The sequence below is a fragment of the Hylobates moloch genome, unplaced genomic scaffold (assembly GCF_009828535.3).
Source record: "Hylobates moloch isolate HMO894 unplaced genomic scaffold, HMol_V3 SCAFFOLD_28, whole genome shotgun sequence".
Lineage (NCBI taxonomy): Eukaryota > Metazoa > Chordata > Mammalia > Primates > Hylobatidae > Hylobates > Hylobates moloch.
Genome location: NW_026652303.1, coordinates 2463367 through 2476176, shown reverse-complemented (window position 1 = coordinate 2476176; position 12810 = coordinate 2463367). Strand labels below are relative to the sequence as shown.

At 42.9% G+C, this 12810-nt stretch overlaps 1 long non-coding RNA gene across 1 annotated transcript in view; it reads right to left on the bottom strand.

Annotated features, from left to right (window-relative positions):
* Nucleotides 1-10102: 10102 nt before the first annotated feature.
* The window catches only part of LOC116463170 (uncharacterized), a 27673-nt gene continuing 24965 nt past the window's right edge, over nucleotides 10103-12810 (bottom strand). The window contains exons 2-3 of the long non-coding RNA XR_004246600.1: nucleotides 10878-10995; nucleotides 10103-10797 (exon numbers count right to left, since the gene is read on the bottom strand). This is a non-coding gene — a long non-coding RNA (uncharacterized LOC116463170). The remainder of the gene's footprint in view (nucleotides 10798-10877; nucleotides 10996-12810) is intronic.

The window sequence follows — 12810 nt, the reverse complement described above, 5'->3', positions numbered from 1 at the left end:
GACATTCTAAAAGCATTAGAATGATCCGTTTTTTCTACATATTTTAACATGTTCAGATGGAAAGTCTCACCCAGATAAATATTTTCACAGTCTAAAAAGCTGTCTGCTCCCAACGCAAATTTTTTTAACGGGCAGAAGTCTTGAACAAGGACTTCACAAAAGAGGTCATATAAATGACAAATAACATTAAAAAGTGCTCATGATTAATCACCAAGGAAATGCAAATTCAATCCACATTTATTGACCACTACATGCTCAACTGAATGGCTAACATTGATAAAAGCTGCCAATACTGGGGATCAGGCTGGGCGCAGTGGCTCACGTCTGTAATCCCAGCACTTTGAGACGCTGAGGCGGGCAGACCACTTGAGGCAGAAGTTTGAGACCAGCCTGGGCAACATGGCAAAACCCCATCTCTACTGAAAATACAAAACTTAGCTGGGCGTGGTAGTGTGTGCCTATAATCCCAGCTACTCGGGTGGGTGAGGCACAAGAATCAGTTGAATCCGGGAGGCAGAGGTTGCAGTGAGCCAAGATGGTGCCACTGTACTCCAGCAACAGAGCAAGACTGGGCAACAGAGCAAGACTCTGTCTCCAAAAAGAAAAGAAAAACAAACAAACAATACTGGGAATTGGCAAGGGTGTGGATAAACTGGACTCTCCCGCAGTGCCAGTGAGAGTGTAAATTGGCCCACTGTAAAAACTGTTGGCAGTATCGATTATACTGCTTGAATTCATGCACACCCTATACCTGGGAGGTGTATACACCTGCGGCAGGCACAATGCAGTGAGCCCTCTGTATTCATGGGTTCTGCATCCTCAGATTCAACCAAACTCAACTGAAAATACAGTCATAGCATCACTTAATGATGAGGATAATCATTAGCCAATTTCATCATCCTGTGAGCACTGTAGAGTGTACTTACATAAACCTAGCTGGTACAGCCTACTATACACCTAGGCTATGAGGTATAGTCTATTGCCCATAGGCAACAAATCTGCACAGTGTGTGACTGTACTGAATACAGTAGGCAATTGTAACGCAATGGTATTTGTGCATCTAAAACTATCTAAACATAGAAAGGTACAGTAAAAATACAGTTTATAATCTTATGGGTTCACCATATATATGTAGTACATTGTTAACCAAAAAGATATGTTCATCACATGACTATACTGGAAAAAAAGAAATTAAAAATAACAAGACAACAATAAAAGTAATACAAAATTTAAAATACAGTATAACAACTTTTTTTTCTTTTGAGACGGAGTCTCACTGTCACCGAGGCTGGAATGCAGTGGTACGATCTCAGCTCACTGCAACCTCCATCTCCTGGGTTCAAGAGATTCTTCTGCCTCAGCCTCCCCAGTAGCAGGGATTACAGGTGTGCACCACCACACCTGGCTAATTTTTTTGTATTATTAGTAGAGATGGGGTTTCATCATGTTGGCCAGGCTGGTCTCGAATGCCTGACCTCAAGTGATCCACCCGCCTTGGCCTCCCAAAATGCTGAGATCACAGGCGTGAGTCACCATGCCCGGCCAAAATACAAAATAACTATTTACATAGTATTGTATTAGGTATTATAAGTAATCTAGGAATGATTTAAAGCATATGGGAGGGCCAGACACAGTGGCTCATGCCTGTAATCCCAGCACTTTGAGAGGCTGAGGCGAGCTGATCACTTGAGGTCAGGAGTTCGTGACCAGCCTGGCCAACATGGTGAAGTCTTGTCTCTACTAAAAGTACAAAAATTAGCCGGGTGTTGTGGCAGGCACCTGTAGTCCCAGCCACCTCCACCTCCCAGGCTCAAGTGATTCTCCTGCCTCAGACTCCCAAGTATCTGGGATAACAGGCACACGCCACCATGCCTAGCTAATTTTTTTCATATTTTTAGTAGAGACAGGGTTTCACCCTGTTGGCCAGACTGATCTCGAACACCTGACCTCAGGTGATCCACCCACCTCAGCCTCATAAGGTGCTGGGGTTACAGGCATGAGCCACCACACCCAGCCTCTATTTTTTTTTAAGTATAAAAATAATTAAAAATTTTTAAAAAGAAGCTCTCTGTTTTTATTATTAAACTTTTAAAAATTTAAACTAAAGCCACTTTATATTAATAATAGTGATTTTTTTTTTTTTGATGGAGTCTTGCTCTGTTGCCCAGGCTGGAGTGCAGTTGCCCAACTCGGTGCACTGCAACCTCTGCCTGCCGGGTTGCACTGCAATATCTGCCTCCCAGATTCAAGCAATTCTCCTGCCTCAGCCTCCCAAGTAGCTGGTATTACAGGCGCCTACCACCACACCCGGCTAATTTTTGTATTTTTAGTAGAGACGGGGTTTCACCATGTTGGCCAGGCTGGTCTCAAACTCCCGACCTCAGTGATCTGCCCACCTTGGCCTCCCAAAGTGCTGGGATTATAGGCATGAGCCACCTCACCCGGCCTAATAATAGTGATTTTTTTTTTTCCCTTTTACTGTTTAGCTACCCTCTGATTTTTCTTTGCTTTTCTTTTTTTGCAGTGGTGCAATCTCAGCTCACTGCAGCCTTGACCTCCTGAGCTCAAGCCATTTTCCTGCCTTGGCCTCCCGAGTAGCTGGGGCTACAGGCACGCATGCCGCCATGCCCGGCTAATTTTTGTATTTTTTGTAGAGATGAGGTTTTGCCATGTTGCCAAGGCTGGTCCTGAGCTCCTGGGCTCAAGTGATCCACCTGCTTCTGCCTCCCAAAGTGCTGGGATTACAGGTGTGAGCCGCTGCACCCAGCCCTGATTTTTCATCAGACTGTTCCCCTTAGGCCAGAATAGAAACATCTAGTGAAAGACCACCAAACATCATGGTACATTTTAATAAATTTAAACGTATACCCTTTCACAGACTCTACTTTTAAATTTTGTTTTTTATTATTATTTATTTTGAGACAGGGTTTCCTCTGTCTCCCAGGCTAGAGTGCAGTGGCATGATCTCGGCTCGCTCTAGCCTTGACCTCCTGGACTCAGGTAATCCTCCCACCTCAGCCTCCCAAGTAGCTGGGACTACAGGTGCACACCACCACATCTGGCTAATTTTTTGAATTTTTTATAAGAGATAGAGTTTCACCATATTGCCCCAGCTGGTCTTGAACTCTTGGGCTCAAGCATTAAATTTTATGTATTATTTGCTTATTTATTTAATGACTATCAGATTCTTCTCCCCAAAAGCAATTAATTGCATTTTCTTCTGTTTCCTTTCAGAGATTTTCTATAATTATAAATTATAGAAAATAAAGAATATATATATATATATAAATAAAAATATATATTAAAAAAGGGCCGGGCACAGTGGCCCATGTCTGTAATCCCAGCACTTTGGGAGGCCAAGGCAGGCAGATCATTTGAGGTCAGGAGTTTGAGGTCGGCCTGGCCAACATGGTGAAACCCCGTCTCTACTAAAAATACAGAAATTAGCCTGACGTGGTGGCACGTACCCATACTCCCAGCTATTTGGTAGGCTGAGGCAGGAGAATCACTTGAACCCAGGAGGCAGAGGTTGCAGTGAGCCAAGATCATGCCACTGCACTCCAGCCTGGGTGACAGACTGAGACTCCGTCTCAAAAGAGCAACTGAGGCCGGGCGCAGTGGCTCACGCCTATAATCCTAGCACTTTGGGAGGCCGAGGCGGGCAGATCACTTAGGGTCAGGAGTTCAAAACCAGCCTGGCCAACATGGTGAAACTCCGTACCTACTAAAAATACAAAAATTAGTCGGGCGTGGTGGCGCGCACCTGTAATCCCAGCCACTTGGGAGGCTGAGGCAGGAGAATTGCTTGAACCGGGGAGGCAGAGGTTGCAGTGAGCTGAGATCATGTCACTGCACTCCAGCCTGGGTGATAGAACGAGACTCCATCTCAAAAAAAAATAAATAAATAAAGCAATTGAATGGATGTAAAACCATCCCTCATTTAATTAGTTCCTCTGTTGACAGACATTTGGGTTGTTGCCAGTCCTTTGCTATTATAAACAATGCTGCAATAAATATCCTTAACTATCCATTATTTTGCACAATCACAAGTTACTTTTCAGTAAATTTACTTCAATAAATATTGATTTAATGGTAGATGCTAATATTTGTTTCCATTTTTAAGACAGACCATCTACTGAGAAGAATACACTTGTTAATGAATGTATTCCTCCAATAGATACTTCAGTGCCTAACTCTGGTTAGACAAGGCTGAACGTGGGGGAAAAAAATCTTATACCTGTAAAGGATTTTTGAAATGGTGTTTTAGTTTTTTAGGGCTGCCGTAACAAAGTACCACAAATGAGGAGGCTTAAAACAACAGAAATTTATGGTCTCAAAATTCTTGAAACTAGAGAGGAGAGGACAGGTGGCCAGGACAAAGGGGTGTCACAGATGCTGGGGTGGGTGGTGGAGGGAGTTTCAAGGAGGAGAATAATCACATATAATGCAAAAGGTAAGTGGGATGCAAGCTTAATAGGGGCCGCTGGATTTGGTAATGAGAAGGTTTTTGTTGACCTTAGCAGTCAGATTGCAGTGGATGGAGGAAAGAATGGGAAGTTAGTAAGTAGGGTGATATTATCCCAAAGGAAAATAACTCCATCTTCTGACTTAATAATACGTTTGAGGTTGATAAATCACGGTGCTGACCTCTTTTCCCTCCTCCTGTTGGGGGATGTCTGGGACCTCGTTTAGTGCTTCCTTCTGGAGGGAACTGGTCTTCCAGGTCTGTCTGACATGCGCAGCACTGATGCTGACCTCAGCCCTTGTCCTTTAGGGGTTCAAACGCTACCCGTGGCTCAGATTCTAGCTCAAAGGGCATCTCTTCTCGAAAGTCTTCCCCAGTCTCCCCAGCTGCAAGTCATCTTTTTGTCCTCTGAATCTCTACAATATTCATCTCTACATCTCTTAAAGTATACTTTAAACGTTTATTCCTTTTATTATAATTATTAGTGCTTTTCATCTTTTTTTTTTTTTTTTGAGACGGAGTCTCGCTCTGTCGCCCAGGCTGGAGTGCAGTGGCGCAATCTCGGCTCACTGCAAGCTCCGCCTCCCGGGTTCATGCCATTCTCCTGCCTCAGCCTCTCCGAGTAGCTGGGACTACAGGCGCCCGCCACCACACCCGGCTAATTTTTTTGTATTTTTAGTAGAGACGGGGTTTCACCGTGTTCTCTCTGGATCTCCTGACCTCGTGATCCGCCCGCCTCGGCCTCCCAAAGTGCTGGGATTACAAGCGTGAGCCACCGCGCCCGGCCTTGCTTTTCATCTTTTCTTCTCAACTAGACTAAGAGCTCCAGACAAGATTCATGGATGATTCACCTTGATATTCCCAAAGATATCATATTTCTTCACATTTGCACCGGATATTAACATTGAATGCATGCTGGCTATTCCATAAATATTTATTAAGTAAATTAATAAAGGGAGATAACTGGACCCAACAAGATAACATAAAATAAAGTCGAACAGGCTGGGCACCGTGGCTAACGCCTGTAGTCCCAGCACTTTGGGAGGCTGAGACAGGTGGATCACCTGAGGTCAGGAGTTCAAGACCAGCCTGGCCAACATGGCGAAACCCATCTCTACTAAAAATACACCAATTAGCTGGACATGGTGGCAGGCCCCTGCAATCCCAGCTAATCGGGAGGCTGAGGCAAGAGAATCGCTTAACTCTCGGAGTCTGTGGTGAGCCGAGATCGCACCACTGCACTCCAGCCTGGGCAACAGAATGAGGCTCTGTCTCAAAAAAAAAAAAAAAACTAGAGTCCAACAACCTCACACAATGTGTATGTCTTTAGGTTAAATGCTCTTTGCAGTTAAAAACAGCAATTTTGAAGTCAGCAGAAGCAAACAATTAGATGCCAAACATCTAACCCAATCTGAAGTATCCAAAATCCAGGAAGTAACACAGATGTCAACCAAGGGTGAAATTGCTATAGTAAACCACGGTAATAGGGAGCCAGGTCGCATGGGAGAGATGGGTTTGGAAGGGCACAGGCCAAGACGTAGCCTGTAACTTTCTGTGATTTTGAGGAATTACGCTTGCCTCTCAAAGCCAGTCGTCACATTCCTACCCTGAAAACAGTAATTCCTCTATGATTGTTATGGGATATATATATATATATATGCGCTATATACAGGGTACCCGAAACAGAAGAAGCCCTCAATAAAAAATAACTTTTAACTGTTATAGCAATAAGATGAAATATTATGCAAACATTAAAATGATTACTCTGAAGACCATGTATCAACACGTCCTATATTATATCAGTAAATATATTTTACTGATTCATTATTGTTAGTATATAATTTAAGATATTTGGCTGGGCAGGGTGGCTCACGCCTGTAATTCCAACACTTTGGGAGGCCAAGGTGTGTGGGTCGCTTTGAGCCTGGGCAACATGGTGAAACCCTGTCTCTAAAAACAATACAAAAAATTAGTCAAGCGTGGTGGTGCATGCCTGTAGTCCCAGCTACTCAGGAGGCTGAGGCAGGAGAACCACTTGAGCCCAGGAGGTCAAGGCTGCAGTGAGCCGAGATCACGCCACTGCACTACAGCCTGGGTGACAAAGTGAGACCCTGTCTTCAAAAAAAAGGAAAAAAAAATTAACATACCAAATCTAATAAAATTATAAATGTATTACATATTAATAATACACCATTAAATAAGAGAAAGCAGAATTAAAAACTATATGAAACTGCTAGTTATACCACAATATAAGAAATTATGCATACTTGTTAACAAGATCAAAAGGCAGTCTGGCTGGGCCAGGTGGCTCAAGCCTGTAATCCCAGCACTCTGGTAGACCGAGGCGGGTGGATCACTTGAGCCCAGAAGTTCAAGACCAGTCCTGCCAACACGGTGAAACCCTGTCTCTATTAAAAATACAAAAATTATCCAGGCATGGTGGCATACGCCTGTAATCATAGCTACTTAGGAAGCTGAGGCATGAGAAACACTTGAACTCGGGAGGCAGAGGTTGCAGTAAGCTGTGATTATGCCACTGCACTTCAGTCTGGGCAGCAGAGCAAGACCCTACCTAAAAAAAAAAAAAAAAAGATTGAAGGCATTATAAAAATAAGAATATCATTATTAATTACTACAGATGCCTCAGAAAGAAAAAAGATTGATCACAACTTATAATGAACTAGTATGAACAATTATATGCCAACAAATTGGATAGTTTAGAAGAAATTGATAAATTCTTAGAAGCATGTATACAACCTATCAAAACTGAATCAGGAAAAATAGCCTAAACTGACAATTCACAAATGAGACTAAATCAGTAATCAAAAACCTTCCAACAGGCTGGGTGCAGTGGCTCATGCCTGTATTCCCAGGCATGTATTCCCAGCACTCTGGGACGTTGAGGCAGGCAGATTGCTTGAGTTCAGGAGTTCAAGACCAGCCTGGGCAATGTAGCAAAACCCCATCCCTACTAAAAACACAAAAAATTAGCTGGGCATGGTGTGTGCCTGTAGTCCCAGCTACTCAGGAGGCTACAGTGGGAGAATCACCTGAGCCTGGGAGATTGAGGCTACAATGAGCTGAGATCATGCCACTGCACTCCTGGGCATGATTAGGTGACAGAGTGAGACCCTGTCTGAAAAATGAAAAACCTTCCAACAAAGAAAAGCCTAGGACCAGATGGCTTCACAGGTGAATCCTAACAAACATTCAAAAAAAGAATTACTATCAATCCTTCTTAAACTCTTCCAAAAAATAGAAGAGGGACAACCTCCAAACCCATTTTATGAGGTCGACATCACCTTAATATCAAAGACAAAGAATAACACTAAGAAGAAAACCACAGGCCAATATACCTGGTGAACAGAGATGCAAAACTCCTCAAAAAAATACTAGCAAGCTGAATTCAACAGCACATTAAAAGGATCATACACCACAATCAAGTGGGATTTATCCCTAGGATGCAAGGATGGTTCGACATATGCAAGTCAATGTGATATACCACAATTAACAGATTGAAATATAAAAACTACATGATCTACTATAAAAACTACATGTTCTATAAAAACAGATTGAAATATAAAAAAACTACACTATCTACTATAAAAACTACCGCATCATTTCAATAGGTGCAGAAAAAGTGTTCGACAAAATTCCGCATCCATTCATGACAACAGCTCTTAACAAAATAAGTATAGAGGGGACATACTTCAACATAATAAAGATCACATATGTATTTCCATGAACAGTTCACAAAAGTAAAAAAAAAATATATGAAAGGCCATAGCTAACATCATAATCAATAGGGAGAAACTAAAAGGTTTTTCTCTAATATCTGATTTTAGCTACAAATGCCCACTAACCCTGCTTCTATTCAACGTAGTACTAGAAATCCTAATCAGAACAATTAGACAAGAAAAAGAAATAAAAGGCACTGAAATCAGAAAAGAAGAGGTATAATTACCTCTGTCTGCAGACCAGCCTGGGCAACATATCTCCCCCAATCTCTACAGCAAAAAAAATGTTTAGTTAGCTAGGCATGGTGGTGTGTGCCTAAAGTCCTAGCTAATTGGGAGGCTGAAACGGGAGGATCACTTAAGCACAGGAGTTAGATGTTGCAGTGAGCTATGGTCATGCCACTGCACTCTAGCCTGGGCAATAGAGTAAGACCCTCAAGAAATAGAAAATGAGGGGTGTGTGTGTATGTGTGTGTGTGTGTGTATATATATATACATATATATATATATATATGTAATATTCAATGGACTATTATTTAGCCTTAAAAAAAGAAGGAAATTCTGCCACTTGCAACGTGGGTGAACCTGAAGGACATTATGCTAAGTAAACTAAGCCAGACATAGAAAGACAAATAGTGCGTGATCTCACTTATGTAGATTTTAAAATAGTTGAACTCACAGAAGCACAGGGTAGAGTGGTGGTTGCCAGGGGTTGGAGGATGGGGGAAATGGGGAGATGTTGGTCAAAGGGTACAAAGTTTCCATTATGCAGGATGAATAAATTCTGTGAATCTAATGTACAGCATGGTGACTATAGTTAACACTGTATTGTATACTTGAAATTTGCTGAGAGTAGATCTTGTCTTCTCACCACACACACATACGCCTACACACACAGAGGTAACTGCGTGAAGTGATGGATATGTTAACTAGCTTGATGTGATGATCATTTCACAATGTACATGCATATCAAACCATCAAGTTACACCTGTTAATTATATACAATTTCTATTTGTCAATTATACTCCACTAAGCTTTTTTTTTTTTTCTTTTAAAGTAGAGATAGGGGTTTCATTGTTTTGCCCATGGTGGTTTCTAACTCCTAGGCTCAAGGAATTCTCCCACTTTGGCCTCCCAAAGCACTGGGATTACAGGTGTGAGCCACCGTGCCTGGCTTTTTTACAAAGCTTTATTGGACAGGACGAGGTGGCTCATGCCTGTGATCCCAGCTGCTCAGAAGGCTGAGGTGGGAGGATTGCTTGAGGCCAGGAGTTTGAGAAAAGCCTGGGCAACATCACAAGACCTTGTCTCCAAAAATCTTTGTAAAAACATTTAGCTGGTTGTGGTGCATGCCCGTAGTCCCAACTACTGCAGAAACTAAGGAAGGAGCATCCCTTGCACCCGGGCGTTCCAGCTTTAGTAAACTATGATACTGCCACTGTACTCCAGCCTGGGCATCAGGGCAAGACGCTGTCTCTAAAACAAACAAACAAGCTTTTAAAAAAAGAATACAGTTGGCCGGGCGCGGTGGCTCACGTCTGTAATCCCAGCACTTTGGGAGGCCGAGGCGGGTGGATCACGAGGTCAGGAGATCGAGACCATCCTGGCTAACACGGTGAAACCCTGTCTCTACTAAAAATACAAAAAATTAGCTGGGCGTGTTGGCGGGCGCCTGTAGTCCCAGCTACTCGGGAGGCTGAGGCAGGAGAATGGCGTGAACCCGGGAGGTGGAGCTTGCAGTGAGCTGAAATCGCGCCACTGCACTCCAGCCTGGAAGACAGTGAGACTCCCGTCTCAAAAAAAAAAAAAAAAAAAAAAAAAAAAGAATACAGTTTAATGTTGAATCAGTTAGGACTCTTTGTTACTGTTATGGGGGAAAAGAATCTGAACTTGAACTAACTTGGGCCAAAAATGAAATATATTTGCTCCCAGATCCAAGGAAAGGATTGAGCAATATAGCTATAGAAGGGCAGGAATCCAGCTGGCCCACGGAACAGCTGGGACCAGGGGTTTCAACATCTTCAGGAGCCTCTTCCATCTCCAGAGCTTGCCGTTGGCCTCACTCCTATTCGCCACAGTGAGATTTGTCTACAGGAAGAAAACAGGCCTCCCCAGTGCACAGTTTCCAACTTCTGCCCCCAAAGAGGGAATCCCTATGTTCCTTCTTCTCAAACAAGGGTGCTCTTCAGCCCGCGTGCACTGCTGCACCCATATCAATTGTTTTTCAGCCAATGTCTGTCCTAATTGGTGGGTACCCGGACCTCCCTGATTGTTGCAGATATTGATAATCACCCCTGGAATCAGGTTCAGATATCCCAGAGAAGAGGATCATTGGTATTGTTTTTCTCTAATCAGCCCTAGGCAGGGCCAGGCCATGTCAGAGCATAGCTGCTCCCACAGGAATCGTCAGGTTAAAGGAACAGAAAGAGCAATTCCCAGAATGAGGGTTGGTACTGGGCAGATCAAAAAAAGACATGCTGGCTGGGCACAGTGGCTCACAGCTGCCCTCTCAGCATTTTGGGAGGCTGAGATGGGAGGATCACCTGAAGCCAGGAGCTCGAGACCAGCCTGGGCAACAAAGTGAGGCCTCCATCTCTACAAAGAAAAAAATAAAAAAAATAAAAATAAAAATAAAAAAATATATATATATATAGTCTGGGCACAGTGGTACATACCTATAGTGCCAGCTACTTGGGAGGCTGAGATGAGAGGATTGTTTGAGCCCAGGAGGTCAAGGATGTAGTGGGCCCTGATGCTGCCACTGCACCCCAGCTTAGGCCACAGAGTGGGACCCTGAAAAGAGAAAAAGAAAGAAAGAAAAGAAAAGAGAGAAAAAGAGAGAAAGAAAGAAAGGAAGGAAGGAAGGAGGGAAGGAAGGAAGGAGGGAAGGAAGGAAGGAAGGAAGGAACGGAAGGAAGGGAGGGAGGGAAGGAAAGAAGTCTACTATAAGTGTACTTGTAGTTTTTATTTTCCAAAATTTTAAATTTCCAAAATTTAAAAATTACTATAACTTTTAAAAGGAAAAAAAATAATTTTAGGTACCAAAAGCACCATCTTTCTTAGTTTTACTTCTGAATGCCATCGGCATCTCTGTCCCATCTACAAATAAACATGGTCACACTGTATTAGAAATTCCCTAAGAAACAGGGGGCTATTGATAGCCAGCTTAGTGTTACCTACCCTAGTTAAGCAACAAAATAAGTCACTCATTTGATGTTAGAACAGGTTCCTGTTTGATGTATCCAGTTTCCTCTAAAAGTTTCAGCATTTGGGTTAAATTTTATTCAGAGTGATAGCCACACTTAATCTCCCCAAGGCACTAACCAGAAAAAAAACCAGGCCCTGACTTTGCTATCCAGGCCCATCTAGACGTCCTAATCTTTTCCCTCAGCATATGTAGAGAATTCAAAAATTAACTTGCATACAAATGCAGAGAATCTATTTCCAGGTTCTGTCTAAAGCCTTTTAGTAAGATCTTCCAAATTCTTACTTTTGAATATCCCCTAGCAGTGAAAGATAACTTGACTGCTGAGATATCACTCACAGAAGAGATGAGAAAAATGATTAATTTCTGAGCATGTTCAATTTCATACACTCTTGAGCTCATAATTGAGTGGTTGATTTCTAGTTCTTCCAGGTACAATCACACCATAGAGACATGATTTTAAAGATGAAGTTTTAGTGAGGGACTAATAAATTTTTCAGGCCAGCTCTCAAGGCTTTCTCAATTTTCTACGTACTATTAAAGAGCAATACATGCCCAGTGATTAGAATGCATGCTAGTGCCCCTGGGCATAGAAACATCTGGATAACAAAATGGAATCCGCCTTAAGTGTCCAAACAGCAAGCTAACAAAAATGAAAACAGCAAGCAGATGAACAGAACAATCCCAGGGCAGCAGCCGTGATCCAGAGTAATCCATTGCCATGACGGCAAACATCACGGAAACTTCCAGAGAGTGTTCAGGGCACATGTTCCATGAGAAATCCTTGATCCCTTTGTGGTTTGCTTCTTTCCTTAGTGTTTGCAGTGGGAGCGTATTCCCAGGTTATGGGCCTTTTCAAAAATGCACCAGAAAAGCTCTCTGCCAGGCCATGTGCATAGCATGGTAGAGAAAACACCCTATTGCAGATTGCTAGTTTAAATGAAGGCTAACCAAATAAAGAATCAAACTAAGATGCAAAAGTTAGAAGTATGCCCAATCCAACCTGCTGGAGAAGTAGGATCATAAATGTTAATAAAGAATTGTAGACTGGGATCATTTTATAAAAATTAATTTTAAAGGCCGGGTGCGGTGGCTCACGCCTGTAATCTCAGCACTTTGGGAGGCGGAGACGGGTGGATCCCTTGATATCAGGAGTTCGAGACCACCTGGCCACCATGCTGAAACCCTTGCCTCTACTGAAAACACAAAAACTAGCCAGATGTGGCGGTGCATGCCTGTAATTCCAGCTACTCAGAAGCTGAGGCAGGAGAATTGCCTGAACCCGGGAGGTGGAGGTTGCAGTGAGCCGAGATCATGCCACTGCACTCCACCCTGGGTGACAGAGTGATACTCTGTCTCACCACACACACACACACACACACACACACACACACACACACACA